Source organism: Camelus ferus, chromosome 3 (assembly GCF_009834535.1).
Source record: "Camelus ferus isolate YT-003-E chromosome 3, BCGSAC_Cfer_1.0, whole genome shotgun sequence".
Taxonomy (NCBI): Eukaryota; Metazoa; Chordata; class Mammalia; order Artiodactyla; family Camelidae; genus Camelus; species Camelus ferus.
Genome location: NC_045698.1, coordinates 23,316,176 through 23,336,406, shown reverse-complemented (window position 1 = coordinate 23,336,406; position 20,231 = coordinate 23,316,176). Strand labels below are relative to the sequence as shown.

The 20,231-nt window shown below is 37.8% G+C and overlaps 1 long non-coding RNA gene across 6 annotated transcripts in view; it reads left to right on the top strand.

Moving 5' to 3' along the window:
- Window positions 1-442: 442 nt before the first annotated feature.
- The window catches only part of LOC116660672, a 449,791-nt gene continuing 430,002 nt past the window's right edge, over window positions 443-20,231 (top strand). For 5 of the 6 annotated variants that reach the window (XR_004316277.1, XR_004316264.1, XR_004316272.1 and 2 more), the window contains exons 1-2: window positions 443-752; window positions 3,446-3,612. This is a non-coding gene — a long non-coding RNA (uncharacterized LOC116660672). The remainder of the gene's footprint in view (window positions 753-3,445; window positions 3,613-20,231) is intronic. The other variant, XR_004316275.1, reaches the window with a different exon arrangement.

Below are 20,231 nucleotides of genomic sequence, written 5' to 3'. Positions count from 1 at the left end.
CATTTAGATTTCATTGGACAAATTTACAAAGAGATGCAATAGTTTTATTTTTAAATGTTATTATTTATAGTACACTGAAAATATCACCCATTGCAATTATTTAAATTTATGATGAAAAAATTTAAAGGACAATTAAAAAATGTGTAAAAGGGGTATATAGCTTTCAGCCTTTTGGGGAGTAAATAATCCAAAAAGTTTGAAGATCACTATTATAGGGAACGTGCAAAATGGAGTTTGGCTAAGGCTGGTGCTTTGCTTACAGTAAATAACTAAGAGTAGTTGGGAGGAACCAGGATCGGCGAAGGGGAAATTAGTAGCACATATACATGCAGTACAGTGGATGTACCATAGAGGGGCGCTGGAAGACTGAGCCAGAGAGACTTCTGCCGGGCTCCTCGAACCGGAAGTGGCTTTTGTCACAAGCGCGGAGGCGGGGGAGGGGGTGGAGAAAATGGCGATCGCTGTCAGAAAGGTTCAGCTTCGCAGATTTGGCCACATTAGCGGCAGCGAGTTGGTTTAGGGCAACAGCTGTTGTCAGGACAGGTTTCCAGAGCGACCGGACGTGAAGCAGTTCCAGCCAAGCCCAGTTGGTGAGCTGGAGTCAGTGCTGGTGGAAAGGAGTGCTGAGGATTCCGTTTCCGAGACGCTGGAAGGCTGTGCCTGACCACTTAACGGTTCAGCTTACGCGGAGCAGTCTGTGCGTCTCACACACCCAGAAGTGAAAACACCTCATAATTTCACACACCAGTTAGGTAAAGGTATAAAGTGTTGGTTGCCGTGAATGATGGGTTTACCAACTGAAGAAACCCAGGGTTTCTTGGTGATTTTAATGGTATCTGTGTTAACACAAATTTACTTTCCAAAGCCAATCAATATTTGGTTAATTTAAATTTTTACTTTGTAAAAAGAGTACTTATATTTCAGAGTTCTCTGGTCTGCTAGGAAAGTGAAGGCAGTTTTCCATGAAAGTAGTGATCTAGAATACCAGAAAGAATTTCTCTGCGAGATGGTACTATAGAGACAATTTCTCGTGCTAGAATTCAGGTGTTCAGCTAGCAACTTGTTTATTGTAGTTGAAACAAATCTAACTAGTTAAATGTAAATCTAAAAACATCTTCAAGACAAAAATAACTGTTTAGATTATCATTTCACATTATCCAAATTCTGATTTCTAATCTATTTTCTCCCTTTCCTTTAGTAGCACAAGTGATTTATATGATTATATTTTTATTTTGTAAATACTGTAAGTTTCCCAGCAGCTACTGTTGCCTATCGAGGAAAATCTAACTTTTTAGTCTGACATTCAATGGCTTCCATAATTTGCTTCGTCTATATTTTGTATTTTATTTTCCATCTCTTCCCTGTGTGGAATAGTAGCCTAAGCTGGCTGTTCACTGCCCTCTGAATATGACATCACGGTACAGTAGGTGCCAGATTAAGATATAAACAAAGGATAGTAGGAGATCACTTTTGGTAGAGCAATCAAGGAAGATTTCATAAAAGAGATGACATTTGAACTGCTCCTTGGTATGTTGAATTTTCAAGGCATGGGTTTAGAATGAAATAACTGAGCTGTTAGTGAGGGACTAGGGGTGACTTAGATGTCTAGAACATTTACTCCAATAAAAGATATGGGAAGCCAGACCCTATTTGCATTGGTCTTTTCTTATTACATACTGCACAAATGTGATAAAAATGCCTACATTAGATTTGTGCTTAGTCTTTGTCCACACATGGAGTTGTGAAATAGGAAATTCCTGAAGTTTGATGCATTGGTAGGCAGAATTTAGTATAGGACAGTTTAGTGTCCTATTTGTGATGGCTTATTATTATTATAGTCATAGAACAACTCCATTCTTGTATTTCACCTACAGCACTTTAATATGTCTCATCCAGGAATATCTCTGGACAAAATAGTGATTCAAGTTTTTGTTGTCAATCTGGGATTAAAAAGAAAAAAAGGTGATGCTACGAGGAATCTTAGAGTGCAGATTCTAGATCTGTCAGGGCATCTGAGTAGCTGAATGCTAATAAAAACAAAACTGTAACTTTTTCCAATATTAGTTTTCCCACCTATGAATATATATAATAATAACTTCCTCCCCTATTTGTAAGAGTATAGTGAAGATTAAATCTGTTAATATATGTGAAAATATTTCTAAAGAATTAAAAATCCCTAAAATGCAAAGGATCAAATTCCAGGTTCCTTATTCTTTCTGAGGATACAGTTAGGTAACCTGAATGATAACTAACCATTCAAATGTGTTAGATGATATAGGTAAAGTCCATGAGGGCTGGGACTTTGTTTTCTATTATATTTCCAGACAGCGACCATCACATTGTAGGTACTCACTATAGATTTATAAAACAAAGGAATGAATGAGTGACTGAGGCATTTAGGGACCTTCCTCTGGCTGGCTGACCTGTCTGCCGAAGCTCTATGTCTAGGAGGCTGGCTGAGTAGAGCCTGTGAACTGTGTGTTTGCCTAAGGATGCCTTGATTCCAGCTGGCTTTTCTCCCTGACTGTTTTGATGATAGAAATAGCTAACGTTGCTTGAAGACCAAATATATGCTAGGAGCTGTGAGCTAGGAGCTTACATAAACTATCAGTAATCCTCCCAATCCTGAAAAGGTGTGTATTTTTATTTTAAACACCAGAAACTTATGCTCAGAGTGGCTGAGTAAGTTACTAAATATCTTACAGCTAACATATCAACCTATAGTATAGGCTACATTATGCTGTGATAATAAACAGCCTTTATATCTCAGTGACTTAAAATACAAGGGTTTATTTTTTGCTTGTCTCACATGTTCATACTGAGTCAGCAGAAGGGCGCTGCTCCTTTTCCTTAGGGATTCAGGCCACAGAGAAGCAACCATCACAAGAGAAAAGACATTTCTGCAGTGTCACACCAGTAGTGAGTGCCATACATCCCTTTTTCTCAAAATATATTGGTCAGGATTAGTCACATGACTCTAGCCAACTACAGGCAAGCTAGGAAATGTAGCCCTATCATGTGCCTGGAAGATGGAGTGAGACATTTTGGGAGAGGTGCAAATAACTACCAGAGCTAGTAAGTGGAAGACTTGGTTTGTGAATTCAAAAACTATCTGACTCCCAAATAGGTTTATATTGCAAAAGCACATTGCTTTACTCAACTTACCTGGAGTTTTGGGAATGGGGAGTAGGTGTATCATTTAACTTTCTGCTGCTTTTCAGTGAGAGTTGTCTATCTGAGGCAACCTAGGCTAAATCTTCCCAGGCTGAGAATAACTCTTCCTTCTCAGTTGCCACACCAGCAGACATGGCCCCTTTGGCCTATGGTAGATGAGGCCTTGAAGTCAGACTCTGGCAGGACAGGCACCGTCCCCATCCGTGCTATCTTCTGCTTGCTGTGTCTGTAGCAGAGATAGTGTTATTAACAACAGTGTCTGCTATTCCAGGCCCAGAGCTGCAGAAGTGACTTCCAGTCCTGGAGCTGCTGGAGTGACCTAGTGATTGGCTAGGTGTACTCTGAACTGCAGAAGATGTATACTGGGCCAGAAGCAGACCTTCTTCCTGCGGACTTGGAAGGAGCTGATGACAAAGGCCTGCCAGCAGTGCTGAGACTGTAAGTTAAGATCATTCACATTTCCATCTTTGTAGGCAGCCTGTGATTGTTAGTCTGAATACTGCCCAGCTGAAAGCCCTGAATTGAAATTCGGGAGCTTTGAAATCAGCCCTGGCTCTGTCATCACTAGCTATGTGACCTTGGGCAAGTAATTTAATCTCTCAGAAGTCTGAGTTTTCTCATCTGGAAGAATTCCAGTTCCAACCTTCTGATTTTTAAGGTGAAAACTACCAATCTGCACATTGTGTGAATGGCTAATGTCTGAATAGCACTTAGTGTTTTACAGAGCTTTTCTTCAGCTGCCCTGCTGTGCAGACATGATTAATATGATTTTCTCAGTGAAGAAACAGTCTTGTAGGAAGGTGAATTGCCCAAGGTCTCACAGTTAATAAATAGCAGGAGTAGGACTTGAACATAAATCTTCTGTTTCCAAATTTGGTATTTTTTTCTCCTGGCCTGAGTCAGTGACTGGGTAGTCCATAGGGTGTGAAAAAGGACACACAAGTAAAGAAAGTGGGTGGCAAAGAGAAAACAGCAGAGGATTTAAATCCTTGAAGACTAACTTTGAATCCAAGCTCCGCCAGTTACTGGTTTAGAGTCCTAGAAAAGCACTTCATTTTTCTTTTCCTTTTTTCAGTTTGGCAAAAGTAGGCAGGGGTGATAGTCACCTGGTACACACTGGTACACACACCTGGTACAGCCATACTGCTTATTAAAATAGTGAAACCCTTCTGTGCTATTTGATGAGTAGCCACTCCATCTGATCCCCTCCTTTAAAATGCCTCCCCCATCATCCTGTGATTCAGCAGCAAAGGAGTTCATGTGGGGCTCAACCAGGGGCATTAAGGATTTACTCCATTTTAGGAGGCTATGGTGGGTTGCAAACCACATTGGTTGTTAAATGTTTTTAATGTCAACAATGATTAGGGCTAATAATGATAACATTCTTCCCAACTTCAGTGGGCTGCTGTTGAAGATCAGATCATATAAAACAATGAAGATGACAGGTCAGCTATAAACCTCAAAGGCAATGTTTTTTAAAATGTCATAGCAATGACCTCTAAGAAAAAAAGTTCTATTGTATATAGGATTTTACCTTGCATGGAACTTGCTGCTTATTAGTCTATGCAAGACTCTGAGATGGTAAAGGAACTTATTTTACATTTTTAACTTTGAATATTTTAAAATATTGAGAATAGAACTCATTTCTTCCACCATACCATACATACCACATCCTCTACTAATTTGGTGAACCTTGGTTTTTGACCCTTAGCTTATTGTTTTATGTGTCTTTACTTATTCCCGTGTAGTACATCTTTCTGTGCAGTGGCTCACATGGTTCCTATCCTAGATGCTGCTTTAGTCCAGAGTTAAAGGCATTCAAGTCCCTATGACAGATTTGTCACAGAGCAGGGGTCTCTGGACTCCAGCTATCCCAGAATAACAAGAATAAGGAAAATGATGGCATCATCAAAACAACAAAGGCAAGAAATATTTATTGAGTGCTTTTTACACGTTGAGGACCCTGCTGAGCGCTGTACATGTGCTACTGATCGTGGTGCTTGACTCCAGCCGTTTTACCCGACATGATGAGCCAGGATCAACAAGCCTAGCCTGCAAGCCAGCCAGCTCCAGGCCTGTTTTTGGAAGACCCATGAGCTCAGAATATTTTTTACATATTTATAGGATTGAAAGAAGAGTATGCGACAGAGATTGTATGTGTCCCATAAAGCCTAAAATTGTCATTATTTTTTCTTTTACAGAATAGTGCCCAAACCACTTTGCTTACAATTGGTTGGATTAGGGTTAGACATTCAGTCCCTTTAAACAACAAATAGTTATTGAGTCCTAACCACTATTTTGGATGTTAGAGATACATCAGTAAGCAAAACAGACAAAAATTCCTGCCCTTGTGTATCTTTACTCTAGATCTAGTTAATGAGATGTTAACTGTTGCTGTTTCGTAAAAGTTCCTCACATTTAAGTAGGTGATAGTGAAAAATATACTCATTTCTACCTGTAGATGTTTCTTTCTTTAAATATGATACTTATAACTTATGATCATGAGAGGAGCCAGCTCAGGATAGAATTAACACATTAAAGGAGACAGAAGAGAAAGTTAGAAGGAAATTTATTAAGTTTTGTCAATCAACCTGGAAATCTGCCATGCCAAAGACCTCCTAATATAGTCTATAATAAGTTTTATGGCATACTTATACACATATGTTACCCAGTTTAATCCTTATAACAACCCTTACTATTCTCATTTTTCAGAAGAGGAATGTAAAGATTGGAGAAATTAATTTCATAGTCTGCACAGTTAGTGGAAGAGCCACGAAGGGAACCCAGGTCTCCCTAGATCTCTCAGCTCTCTCCTGTTTCTCCCTCTTGTGGAATTTCTAAACAGTGGTAATTGTTAGAGGGAAAGACAGGAAGTCAATATGAGAACAGTTTTTATATCCTGAGCCTGTGTTTAGGCTGTATTACTGAGTTTCATCCTTTTTCTGAGACCCAGAACAATGTTTCATGACTCCCATCCCACCATGAGAAGGCAGTATTTTTCTGTTTTTTAAGGAGTCATTACACTCAAACAGTTGTATTAACATATATAAGGAACCAAGCACTGAAATCTCCGACGGAGGGGCAGACCTTGTCCATTGCTGTAATAGACTCCCACCTAGTCAATGCTCAGTCCTCTCTAGCCTTCCATTCCAATCTCCACCCTGTAACTGGATGATAGAGACAAATTTTCAGTATTGCTACAAAGCCTGTTCAGCTTCACCTTTCCTCAAGCACCCTCCTGCTTTCTCCATCCTGGCCACACTGGACTTTATTAGCCATTAGCTTATGCCAGGAATGATCTTTCTTTCCTTCTAGGCCCAGTAAACACCTACTTGTCTTGAGGGTATTTATTCAAGTTCTCCTTTTGCATGCAAGCCTTTTCTGATATCCCTGACTGGTTTGACCCCTATTGTTTGTCCTCATCAGACCATGCACCTCTCCTTCAAAGCACATGGCACAATCATAGTTTTCCACTAGTTTGTGTGATTATCTGTTTAATTTATCTACCATACTATATTTTATGCTGTAGGAGAGCAGTGGCTACATTGGTCACTATTGTAAACCCAGTACCTGGCACACTACTGGTGCTCAATGAATATTTGTGGAATGAACTGTATAAATGTATGCATGAAATGGCATCTTATATTTATTCAGTGACCCAAAGCATCATGGAAACTTTATCAAGTTATGTCTGTCTGAATCCCTGTAGGAAATACATTAGTGTCTCAAATGGAGCAATTGAGGAACTATTTACATGAGTGTAAATAATTTTAAGGGAAAGTAACAAGGGCTAATGAAGCATCCTTGGGGCTAGCAACAATGGAGAGGGGTTGGTACCCCTAAAACTGAATGGGAAGTGAAGGGAGCAGTTTTGCCTCTAAGAAAATAGCTGTGGTTCTAGAAGAGAGCCACAGGATAGGAGCTGTGTCCACTGTAGACAAACCCAGCCAAACCTGAAGGAACACTCCAGTGTCCAGTGATACAGAATTACAAAAACAAGAAAAACATCATTATCACCAATACTCTCTTCCCTCCTGTGACCTCCATCCAGTGCCTCTCATGCCATTTACCTAGTTAGGTAAACCCAACTGAGAGCTAGAGGGCAGGGAACTAAATGATGTGGTCTGTAGAGGCTGCTTTCCAGGGCACAATGCTGAGTGGAAAATGGAGCAAATGAATCTGGCAGGACAAATAAAAAATATTCAGTTGTTGGTCTTTGAGACAATTCCATCTCTTGCTTTTCTAAAAGAATTACTGAGACAAATAATGCTAAAACGTAACTTGAAAAGTTTTAATTTAATAGACAGAAAGGAATCACTAAAGACTGATAGTTATATGGATAATCAAAACTACAAAAGTTTTCTTATCACAGAAATGCCATGACAAGAATAGATTACTGAAAAGTGTCTGGGATTTTTAATTAGACTTGAGATCAAACTAGCTCTTGTGCTACCTACTTTGGTAGCCTTGGTTTTCTTGTTTGTAGAGTGAGGATTATAATGCCCATCTCATAGGACTGTTGTAAGAATCCAAGGTCTGGCACATGGTAGGTACCCAGGGAAATGGCAACTACTGTGAAAAAGATATGTTGTTATTATCTCCTAGGGCCTAGCACTATGATAAAGTCACTCCTTGGGAGCTTCAGTCATTAGGCAAGCACAGCCACCAGGGAAGCAGCAGTTAGAGATCCAGTGGGCCAGAGAATGATCAAATACCAATTGCACATTAAGATGCACAAGGAAGATTCAGGTCACAAGCTCTAGCAGATATGCTGTGTAAATGGACCACTCCTCCTTCTTGCCCCTTTCCCACTCCACTTCCCACCCACACCCATAGATCTTTAAGGAAACTCCCAGTCCTAAAAGCTAATGCATTGTAGATCATGAGGATTGTGTACATCAGGGAACTACTGAGTCACTCAGCTACGTGCAGTTTAACCACGGGCTACCAAGGCCAATAAAAGCAGGAGCAGTTTAGAACTCCTTAGTGGGCAGTTCTACCTTAAGACAGTAGTGACATCACATTACCCAGCTCAGATGCATTGTGAGAAAGTGACAACTTTTCCCCCACTTAACAAAGCCTGTTTGCTTACTTGGTGCCAAATGGCTCACATATAAACACTGAAGGACAGATTAAAGACCACATTGTACTTTTCTTTGCCATTGCGTGAAGGGCATTATTTTCCAAGTTGATAAGATCTGGAGGGAAGAATAAGGCACAATGGACTTTTATTTTAACCACTAAACACTCACCATATCTCACAGAATGCCCGGGGCTCTGTTCTACTGCTCTTGGTCACAAAGCTTCTGCCATTAGGAAAAGCAAAGACACTTGGCTCAGAATTTATTCCTAGGGTATGGGAAATGAGTTAAGAGGAGGGGTGAAAAAGCAGAATTAGAGGGCCTGGAGGACAAGCTGGAGTGACAGTATTTATGCCTGAAGTCCACTGCATGCAATATGATTCTTGTTCTCAAATTGCATGAGCCATACTGACAGAGAGGGGCAGATGCCACCAGTGTAGATGGATCAGAACATTAGCAACGGGATCAGATGAATCCGACTTCATACACATAGCCTCCCCTGATGCGTCTGTCCTGTGTTGATCTGTGTCTTCTCCATATTTTCTCCAAACAAGGCGAGCAGTTCTTCTATTCTCGCCTCTCTTTTCCCACTTACATGAATGCCTTGTATTGTCACAGTTCACTCTTGGAATTAAAATCACATTGGGCCAGGAGTTAAGAGGCCTACTTCTAACTTTAGCTTTGCTATATATCTTTGAACATGCCCTTTTATTTATTTATTCATTCATTTCTTGTTATTATCATTTTGATGAACCTGTTTAAAATTGAAATATATTGATGTACAATATTATGTTAATTTGACATTTGCATACACATGAAGTGATCTCCGTGATAAGGCTAGTCACCACCTGTTCCCCATACAAAAGCATTGCAGTATTATCGACCATATTCTTTATGCTGTATATTATATCCCTATAGCTCATTTATTTTATGATTGGAGGTTTGTGCCTCTTAATTCCTGTCACCCATTTTGCCTCCCCCAACCTGCCTTCTCTCTGGCTACTACTCGTTTTCTGTATTTATCAGTCTGTTTTTATTTTATTTTGTTTGTTTTGTTTTTCAGATTCTACATGAAAGTGAAATCATATAGTATTTTGTCTTTCTCTGTTTGACTTATTTCGCTTAGCATAATACCCTCTAGATCCAACCATGTTGTTGCAAATGGCAGTTTCATTCTTTTTATGGCTGAGTAATATTCCATGGGGGGAATATTACTTTCTACTTGTTTCTCATACATAAAAATAGGTGATGGGGTTGCAGGAGAATAAAGTAAAATCACTCCAGCTTCTTTCCATTTCCCAGATCCTTCACCCACCTTCTTGCCTTGTATGTGACCATTCTGTTTCAACAGGTCACTTTCTGTGTGAGTGGCAAAGGGTTATCAGGCCTGACTGGTGGATTTCCTTATTCTTACTGGAAATAGAGAGTATATTGCGAGTGAAGGAAATTACTATGAATAACTCTCAGCAAAACACTTCCATTATAACAGGGACATAGTCTCAACAAGGAGACTGACTCTTGAAGATTTGTCTATGAATACTTTTTTTGGTTCAGGAAGGGAAAACAACAACACGGGGCTGTTTGCATTGCAGGGAAGACTCTTCAAGGGCAGAACTGGCTCCAACCTATGATTTCTGAGATTGAATAGACTTCCAAAAGAATCAAGTCCTTCTTCACAGTCCATATTCATTATGAAGCCACTGTATTAATGTACTCGGCAAGGCCGAGGTAATAGTCAGTCAAGTATTTTTAAACCATGTTCCACAGGGCTCCATCCATAGAGGCACTTCAAGTATTCTGCAGATGTTTGGTTTGAATTTTTTTAATATGGTCAGTTTTTTTAAATTCAGATTCTAGTCCTTATTTTGGTTTTCATTTACACCCTCTCTCTTGGAGTACAGTTTTCAGTAGACCTTACCAATACTTAATAATAAATAAGCTTAATTTGTTTTTAGGTCAGGGTATCTCTGAAATAATGATTCCCAAACACCTTGGAGAAAGTATCCATTCTTGATGCCAAATACATTTTTGAAAAGATGCTTCCTTCCTGTGTGCCTTGGTGAAATAACTTTTTGGAAGTCCAGTCTCTTTGGTGGATCCTGAAATCTGGGGAGACTCATTTTGGAGCTTGAGAACTGGAGCCTGGATAGAATAGGAGTTGGGTAAATCAGAGATTCAAGTGCGTGTGTATGTGTGTACAGTAGGAATCATCTATTCATTAACCAAACATAAAACAGTATATATTTTATATGGCTACATATTTTTGTATGTAAATGCATTTTTAAATGTCTGAAAGGACACATATGTAATCCAACATTAGTTACCTTGGAGGAAGCAGGGAGGGGACCAAGATCAGAAAGGTGGTCAAAGAGGATTTTGCTATCTACAGCGTCTGATTTATTTTAAAGGAGAATGATTTATTTATGTTTGATATTATTAAGTACTAACTTAAAATAATGATTTATTAAATCATATGTGAAACACTTTTGAAGGAAGAAAAAAAGAAAAAGAAATCGAGATGACTGGCCCAAGATAGCTGTCCCGATTTCATGCTGTATCTGTCCTGACTGATGTCTCGCTTTGTGCTTTCCCTTGCTCCTTATAACAATCCTCGGTTTACCTACTGTTAAGCAAAACTTTCCTATTCCTTTTCTCAAATATGGTTACTGTCTCTGACCTTGGGAAGAGCTGGAAATGGAACAGTACAGAGACAAATCTCTGTGGTTCTGTGATGTGGGTCTGTGCCAGCTAATTCTGTCAGACAGGCCTAGAGGCAAATCCTGCTCACATCATCGGCTACCTTTGAACTTAGCTTGTAGGATTTTGTTTTCTCATCTCGTAAATAGATATAATTTTATCTGTTTTGTGAGTCTTGTACTGAAGATTAAGTAGTGTATAAAAATGTCTTTCACAGGGCCTGGCACATAGGTCTATAGTTAGAATCAATAAATGTTGGATCCACGTCTTTTAGTTGTCTTGTTCTTTTATACCCCCGGGAACTGTAGTAGGAGCTGATGATCTGAAACAACGGTGACAACAAAAACAAAAACAACAAAGAAGGAAGTGATCCTTGTCTAGGAGCTATGTAAAGAGTTAAATGCAGTTGAGTGGTTTGAGTTCTATAGTTTAAGGGTACTGAGAGGATACAAAGTAAGTAATGATGCCAATAGCTACAGTTTATCAAATGTTTACTCAGTTAGGCCTATGCTGAGTTCCTTTTGTACCCTATCTTACTTAATCATCCCTGTAACCCTTTATGGGATGGGCTATATATTATCCCAGTTTTACAGATAACGAAATTGCAGTTCACTGATGTTAAACTTCTTGCCCCAAATTGCTTATCTACTCAATAACAGAATTGGAATTAGATTTTGTGTCTGCCTGACTCCAAAGCCCATTTTTAACCACTGTTTGGGGGTTGAGAATAGAAGCAAGACATTTTAGAGAAGTTTTATTAGTTCATCTATCCATCCATCCTTCCTTCTACATATCTCAGAAAGGATTTAAGGTAGCTTTTGGAAAAGTAACATTTGAGCTGAGTCCTCAAAGACATGTAAGTGTCAACATAGTGGGGCCAGAAAGGGCTTTCTTGATAAAGGCAACAACCTGAGAAGTAGTATGAAAGGATCCATCAACACATAGCCTTGTGTGTCCCCAGGTAAGGGTGAAGGCAGAGTCTGGAGAGCTAAATTTGGCTGGCTACCTTGTCTGCGATATTTCAAAATTGAGAATTTATTTTGTAGGCAATAGGGAGTTAGTAAGGATAATGACTGTCACAGACAACCGGTTTCATTAACATAGGACCTCACTTCAAGTTTTGGCCCCAAAAGGAAGCACCTTGCTTATCATACTCACTCATTTATGAATAATGTTTAGCAGTTTTCAGAAATTTAATCCAGTCTCTGAGGCTGAAGCTTTAACTTTACAGAGGCTGTTGGAAAGAATGGTCTTCATCCTGTAAAAGCCATTCTCAAGGAGGAATTTAAAAGCTGATTACATATTGGAAATATGTCTAGAATATGTTTTTGTCTTGAGGGATAGGGTTACCAGATTTTGGGAGGATAAGTGGGGAATGCTCAGTTAAATTTGAATTTCAGGTAAATAACAAATACTTTTTAAAAAAGTATGTAATATTTGGGGCATACTTATACCAAAAAATTATTTGTTCTCTATTTGAAATTCATATTTATCTGACATCTGTTGTTTATCTAAAATTCAAAAGTGTAATGTTTTTCATATGATAACCCTCTGAGTTGGCTACTTTGTTTTGATATTTGTAAAATTCCAGATTTATTAAATTGTGGTCACTTCCCCTATAACCCCTTTTTCCCAAAGTGCTGAACTCCTGCAGGACTCAGTGCCAGGAGAAACGTGTGCTGTGTATAGTGCACTGCCACTTCCCACACATCTGGACCTGAAAAAGCATAACCCCAGGGCAATGAGAAACAAAAGAGGAAAATCAAGACATGGGCCTCTGTGAAGTCTTTCAGGGCTGATCTTGGGTGTTTTGTAACCTTCCAGTGGCCTGGCGGCCTAGCCTGAGTGCTTTAATGTTGAAATATTTAAGTGATTGTGTTAGTTTCCTTTTCATAAACCTTATCTCTTCCTTGGAGTGTGTTTTAGTTTGCCTGGATGGAGTTGAGTATTCATTCTGTTGGCTCCCTGAGTCCTCACGTCGGACCCTGTTTCTGTGGGATTCCATTCTTTGCTTATTTGCTTTAGGAAGAGGCTCACTGATAAAGGAGAGCAGCCATGGGGGGGGGGGGGCAGAGGATCCTCTTGTGCCACTGCCCACTAGGACCCGCCTCCTTCTCAGGCTGCAGGCAGTTTACGGATTATCACGGATTGTTTAAGCTGAGAAGCACCTTAACATACTCTTGTAATGGGGTCCCCTTGACACTCCCTCAGAGCAGTTTTTTTGAGTAATTTTACTTTTTGTCATACAGTGTTAGTTCACCTGAAAGATATCACTTGATAAAAGGATTCTGCAGCTAGAAATGAGTTATAAAATTCTTTATTATAGCCCTAGCTCATTACAAATAAGGACGCTTAGAGAGGGAAAGTGACTTGCCAGATATAATGTAGCAGGTTAGTAGCAGAAGTGGGGCTATATGAGCTCAGGTCTTCCAGCTTTTTATTCAAGTGTACCAAGTCCCTAACACTAAGATTCAGCTACACACATTTCAGGGGCCAAGAAAGAGTTCCTTGGCGTTTCATGTAGCTTCCCTGCTTAAGGAGGGTTGGAGATTGTTTTGATTGTTGCTAGGGGTGGTGGGAAGATGTGTGAAGGCTTAAAACATAAATACCTGAGCAGTGCTAGACTGCTATTCTATTCTATCCTATTAGATAAATCTAGATAGGAGTTTGTTTCCTGAGAAGAACATTTCGTGGAGGAGAGCAAAGAACAATCTGGGAGCCTACATTTAGTAGGGATGGGTTGCTTTCAGGGTAGAATTGGATTCCAAGAGCAGGATGTGATCCTGGCATATTTACTTCTTGTTTTTTCTCTAGCTGGTGTTTTTGGTGCTTCATCCCTCTGGATGTGTGGGAGATGTACCATTCTCTTTTCTTTTCCCTCCTTCTTAGGTGAGCACTTGGCTGAGGTACAGAACTTCTGTTCTTATATCCTGTACTTGCCTTGTTTGTAACCCTTTCCCTGAGGAATTCTCTATAGTTCTTTTTTAGATCATTCCTCTAGTACTCCAGGCAACAGAGCGGAATCACTAATGCCAGAAATCACAGCCCCAAGTACCTCTTCTACTTCCCTTATATGTAGAGAAATTTACAATGTCCTGAGGGAATAGAATAGCAAGATGTTTAAGGACTTGGAATTTAGATTCCAGACCTGGATTAAAGTTCCAGCTTTGACTTTTAGCAGCAAATGACTTTGGGCAGGTATATTTTACCTTTTTGAGCTCAGTTTCTTCAAAGATGAAAAGGATACATGTTGGGTGCTAATAATAGCCCACTCTTCATAGGATTGTTGTGAGATTTAAGAAATGTATGTAAAGTGCTTTGCATAGTAGCTGGCAAGTGGTAAGCACTCAATAGCTGCTAGTTGCTTTATTACTGTTATTATTATTGATACTTTTATTATTTATTTTCTATTAAAATGAACTATTTTAGGTCTCTTGCACCATGATCTGGAACTTGGTATTCCTATCTTCATGAAAGAAAATCTCTCTCAATCAACAGTTTGGATTTATGTAAAGAGATTTCTTTTTTGCTGCAATAGAAATAGAGAATGAATTTTTCTAAGTTAAAAAAAAAAAAAGAAAATCCTACTTAGCTTATTTTTAATTGTTTTAAATTATGATTTCTTAAGTTTTGGTTCTAATTTCACATCCAGATGAAATCTTTCACCCTGCCACACCACTGATCTCTGTCTCCTTTGATTTCCTGATTTACACATCCTCTGTGCCACATGATCTAGAGAGCATTTTTCTAACATTTTTTCACATAAAGAGTCTCTCTTTTTAAATTATTTTCCCATGAATTTTGTGGTTGAAAGTGTATTTTAAAGCTAATTTTCTTATTAGGGAAATTTCAAACATTTAAAACATGAAAGTAGTGAAAATAGTATAATGAGCTCCATGTATCCATTACCCAGCTTCAGCAATTATCAGTATTTTGTTAACCTTGTTTTATCCATCTCCCCTGTTCCCCTTTTATTTTGGCCAGAGTATTTTAAAGCAAATCACCAGGTATCATGTAAGTTCATAGGTAAATAGTCCGTTGTGTATATTCCATTGATAAGGATTTTTTTCCTTATAATTACAATGCCATCAGTCTAACAAAATTAATGATATCCTTTCATCATTTAACACCCAGTCAGATTTCACATTTCTCTGATTGCCTCAAAAATATTTTTTAGCCGTTGTATCAATAGTTTAGAATCAAGATTCAAAGAAAGCCTACACATTGTATTTGGTTGCTGTATCTCTTAAGTCTCTTTTAATTGATTGAAGTTCCTCTTCCCTTACTTTTTAAAAATTTTCTCAAAATTCAAGACCTAAAACAATTCAGAATGTATTCATTATAAAGAAGTCATTTCCCTATTTAATAAATAAAACATAAATAACTGTCAGTCAGAGGGTCTAGTTAATATAACTAGAATTAACATGTTGAATTGACATCAGTCCAGTTGAAAGCAAAGGAATTTACTATTTTAGTTAATTTGTGCATTTTTATCTTAGAACATATTTCCATTTGGTTTTTTAAAATAATACAGATGGACTTAAGGTATTTGGTCCTAAAATCTGAAGTTGAGACAAACTGATATTTATTATAGAAAGACAATTTCTACTTTTAAATACCTAATATTAAGTGTTTTTCTCAGCAGGCAAACCCCCCTTTTATCTGGAGACCCCCACTCTGTTCTCACTGGTGCTAGTTGAAGATGCTGTCCTGCTCCCTGGGTTTCAGTCTTTGTCTTTAGCCTGTTCGTTGGCAACCCCCAACCCCATGGACTTTGCCTTCCCCATGAGCCTGGACGATGGAGAGGATGAAGGGAGCTTCTTGCCTCTCCTAGGTTTGGAAGGAGGCAGAACATGAACGCAGTGGAGAGAGAAACGATGGAAGTGTCGGAGACAGAAACCCTGAGAGAGACAGAGTCTGCAGAACTAAGTTAAGAGGGACACTTAGCTTTGGCAGTAGAATTTATGTTGTTTTTGGACTGAAAGTAGAGGGAATGTCCAGTCCATTTATAACCCCTTCAAATGAGCTTTATTTTGAGTGTGAGATGGTGTGTGATAATAGCTTGGTCAAAAGAAAAAAAAACCTGAAAGCAAGTTATTTTACAGTAAAACTAGACAAAATTTAAAATACTAGTAGCAACACTTACTGAAGCCCTTGAAGGCAGATAGAAATCTCATTTCAGTTTTCTCTAGCAGCACTTCTCAGCCACGGCTGCACATTGGAATCACCGGGGACCTGGATAAACTACTGATGCTGGACCCTGTCCCCAACCCCCAGGTTCTGATTTAGTCTGGGGTGGGAAACAGCAATCAGTATTTTTAAAAGCTTACCTGGTAATTCTAAATGCACTAGCATTCATGGTGAATTTCTATAATTCTTACTTTACTACCCTCCCCCAGTTTTATTAGTATAATTTTTTGGAACATCCTATGTTGTTTCTCTTTGAACACTTTTCTATGGATTCTGCAAGCTCAAATATATTTTTTATTTACTTATTTTACTGCTTAAAAATTTCAAAGTACACAGTTTTTTAACCCCATTATGCTGTTGCTTTTTGTGGACGATGCTGGGACTCTAAGCATCATTTTATTAAGTTGGTCTTATGGGAAAATACATCCCATTTCAAGCTGAAAACTTACCCAACTAGAACTCAGCTGGCTTTTAATTTGGCACATAGACTAATTTTCATACTCAATAGCATTATGAGTTCTTTGAGGAAGATTAGGTTTGGATACAAGTGATCAAACACCCAAATTAATAGTTGCTTAAACAAGGAAGAAGTTTATTTCTCTCTCATGTATCAATTGGCTGTAAGACATTCAGGGCTGGTGTGATGCTTCGTGGTGTTAGAGACGTGGGCTCCTATTTTGCTAGTCTGCCAAGTGAGTCTTCGGTTTTCACGGGTATCACCTAGTCCAAGATGAATGTAAGAGTTACGTCCATGATGTCCACATTGCAGCAGCAAGAAGGAAGTAGGGCAAGGAGGGGAAAGCTCCCCTTTTTAAGGGCACTTCTCAGAATTAGCAATTCACTTCCACTTATACATGACTGGACAGAACTTGGCTTCAAGTGAGGCTGGGAAACATAGTCCTTATTCTGGGTGCCTGAAGATCAGGCAAGTATCAAGGGACCTTTACTAAGAACAAAGGGAAGAATAGATACTGGGGGGATAGTCAGCAATCCCTGTCTGTAGAGGAATGACCAAGTGTTACACATTATTCTGTGTATCCGATATGCCATCAAGAGCTAACAGGTAATTATCAATTGATTCCAGCTAGCAAGGATTTTTTTTTCTATTAAAAATTTTAAAAATGTATGCAGTATTTTACCCATATGATTTATTGATTTTGTGGCCTATCTTGGGATTCTAAGTGCCATTTTATTACATTGTTTCCACGGGCATCCCATTTTAAGCTGCAAACTTCTATCCAACTAATAATGGCTTTCAATGTCTCAGCTGGTTTTTATTTGTTTTAAGACTGCTCACAACACAGAGTTACTATGTTCTGTAAAATTCTTGTAAGAGTTTGTATGTATGTTTGTATTTTCCTGGGAGTAGAGTAGGGTTCATAGTGTCCATCAGATTCCTTAGTAAATCTATATCTCATAAAACGTTAAGAATCATTAGTGTAAACTAGGAAGGAACTAGGTAGTTTGATTCCGAGCTGGTAAAGCTGCCAAGTTGTTTCTTGTTCTTATCCCCAGTTACTTTAGTAATCTGTTCTTAATCTTTAAAATTCTCTAAAATTCTTTGAAGGGGCTCAGTATACAAATAAATACCCTTTTTTTGGCAAAGTAAATTATAAACCCCCATTGTTTTAAAAGTTTGGATTATTATATTTTGACTTTTTAAATTTCAGCTTTATTGAGATATAATTGGCATACAATTATAAGATATTTAAAGTGTGTGTAGTAGTGATTTGATGTATATATACACACATATATATCTGTGGATATATACAATATATGCATAATGTAACATGTATATATTATATGATACATATATTATATTATATATACATATTATATTGTGTGTGTGTGTATATATATATACACACACATGTATTTGAAATATATATGTACACACATTGTGAAAAGATTTTCCCCATCAAATTAATACATCTATCACCTCACATGCTTATATTTTATTTTTTGGTGAGAACATTTAAATTCTATCCTCTTAGTAAATTTCAGTTATCAACTCTAGTTATCATGTTTTACGTTAGATTCTTAGACTTTATTCATTTTATAGGTAAAGTTTGTGCCCTTTTACCAACCTCTATTTCACCTACCCCTGGTCTCTGGCAACTGCTTTTCTACTCTCTTTTATCAATGAGTTTGACTTTTTTTTTTTTTTTTTGACTTCACATATAAGTGATATCATGTCATATTTGTCTTTCTCTGTTTGGCTTATTTCACAACATTCCATCCATGTTCACAAAGGGCAGGATTCCCTCTTCCTCATGGCTGAATAATATTCCACTCTGTGTGTGTGTGTGTGTGTGTGTGTGTGTGTGTGTGTGTGTATTGAGTCTCTTTAGCCATTCATCCATTGATGGACAGACACTTAGGTTGTTTCCATATCTTGGCTATTCTGAATAATGCTGCAGTAAATATGAGAGTGCAGTTATCTCTTTGAGATCCTGTTTTCATTTCTGGGTATATACTCAGAAGAAGGATTGCTGAGTCATATGGTAGTTCTGTTTTTAATTTTTTGAGGAACCTCCATACTGTTTTCCATAGTGGCTGCACAAATTTACTTTCTCCTCAGCAGTGCACAAGGGTTCCCTTTTCTCCATGTCCTCACCAACACTTATCTGTTGTCTGTTTGATAGCCATTCTGACAGGTGTGAGGTGATATCCCATTGTGATTTTGATTTGCATTTACCTATGATTAGGGTTGTTGAGCACCTTTTCATATACTTGTTAGCCATATGTATATTTCCTTTGGAAAAATGTCTATTCAAATCATCAGCCCATTTTTCAAATGGATTTTTTGTTTTTTGGGTACTGAATTGTATGAGTTCTTTATATATCTATATATATATTAACCTCTTATCAGATATATGATTTGCAAATATTTTCTTCCATTCCAAAGGTTGCCTTTTCATTTTGTTGATGGTTTTCTTTGCTTTGCAGAAGCTTAGTGTGATGTAGTCCCACTTGTTTATTTTTGCTTTTGTTTTCTTTGCTTTTGTTGTCAAATCCAAAAAAATCATTGCAAAGACCTATGACAAGGAGCTTAACCCCCTATATTTTCTTTTCAAGAGTTTTATGATTTCAGGTCTTACATTCAAATTGAATCCATTTTGAGTTGATTTTTATTGTGGTGTAAATAGTGGTCTAGTTTTCATTTGTTTGCATGTGTCTATCCAGTTTTCCCAACACTATTTATTGAAGAAACTGTCTTTTCCAGATTGTATATTCTTAGTTCCTTTGTCATTAATTAATTGATCATATATGCATGGGTTTACTTCTGGGCTCTCTATTATAGCCCATTGATCTATGTGTCTGTTTTTACGCCAACACTGTACTGTTTTGGTTACTACAGCTTTGCAGTATAGGTTAAAAACAGGAAGTGTGATGCCTCCAGTTTTGTTCTTCTTTCTCAATATTGTATTGGCTATTTGGGTTTTTTTTTTTTTTTTTTTGGTTCCATATACATTTAAAGATTTTTTTTTAACTTTTCTTAGACTGAATTCTAATTAGATATTTGGGAAAATTAAGACAGCAACATTACTATTACTTGGGCTGTAAAGAGAAATAACATTTCTTTTATATTCAGTCAAATGTTATATATGCAAGAGATGCAAGATACTCTAATTTTGGTGATAGCCACAGGTTCTGTGGAAATATTTTTGAATATTGTCTGGATATATGGAAACAATTTAAATATATTACAACTTTCATTTTTCCTAATAATTAAAAACTAAGAATGTAATTAAGTGTATGACAGTCATGGATTATTTTATAAAGGGTTTCTGAACTAAATAATAGCTAACAGGAGAATATACAAGGGGCACTTATAGCTACTTTGAGTAAGTAGCTATAAAATCATTTTTTAGGGATTTCTTGTTATCTGTCTTGCCATCTAAATGTAAACTTTCTGCTTTATTTTTAGTTAATTATGTTGTAAATTATTAATATCAAAAGTATCATTAAAATGTGCTAAAAAGATACTGATTTAGAACTCCCTATGTAGACTTAGTGTGACTAGCAGATGTAATTGGTTTAAATAAAATCTGAGATATTTTTGTTTCTTAGTCATCTACAATCTAA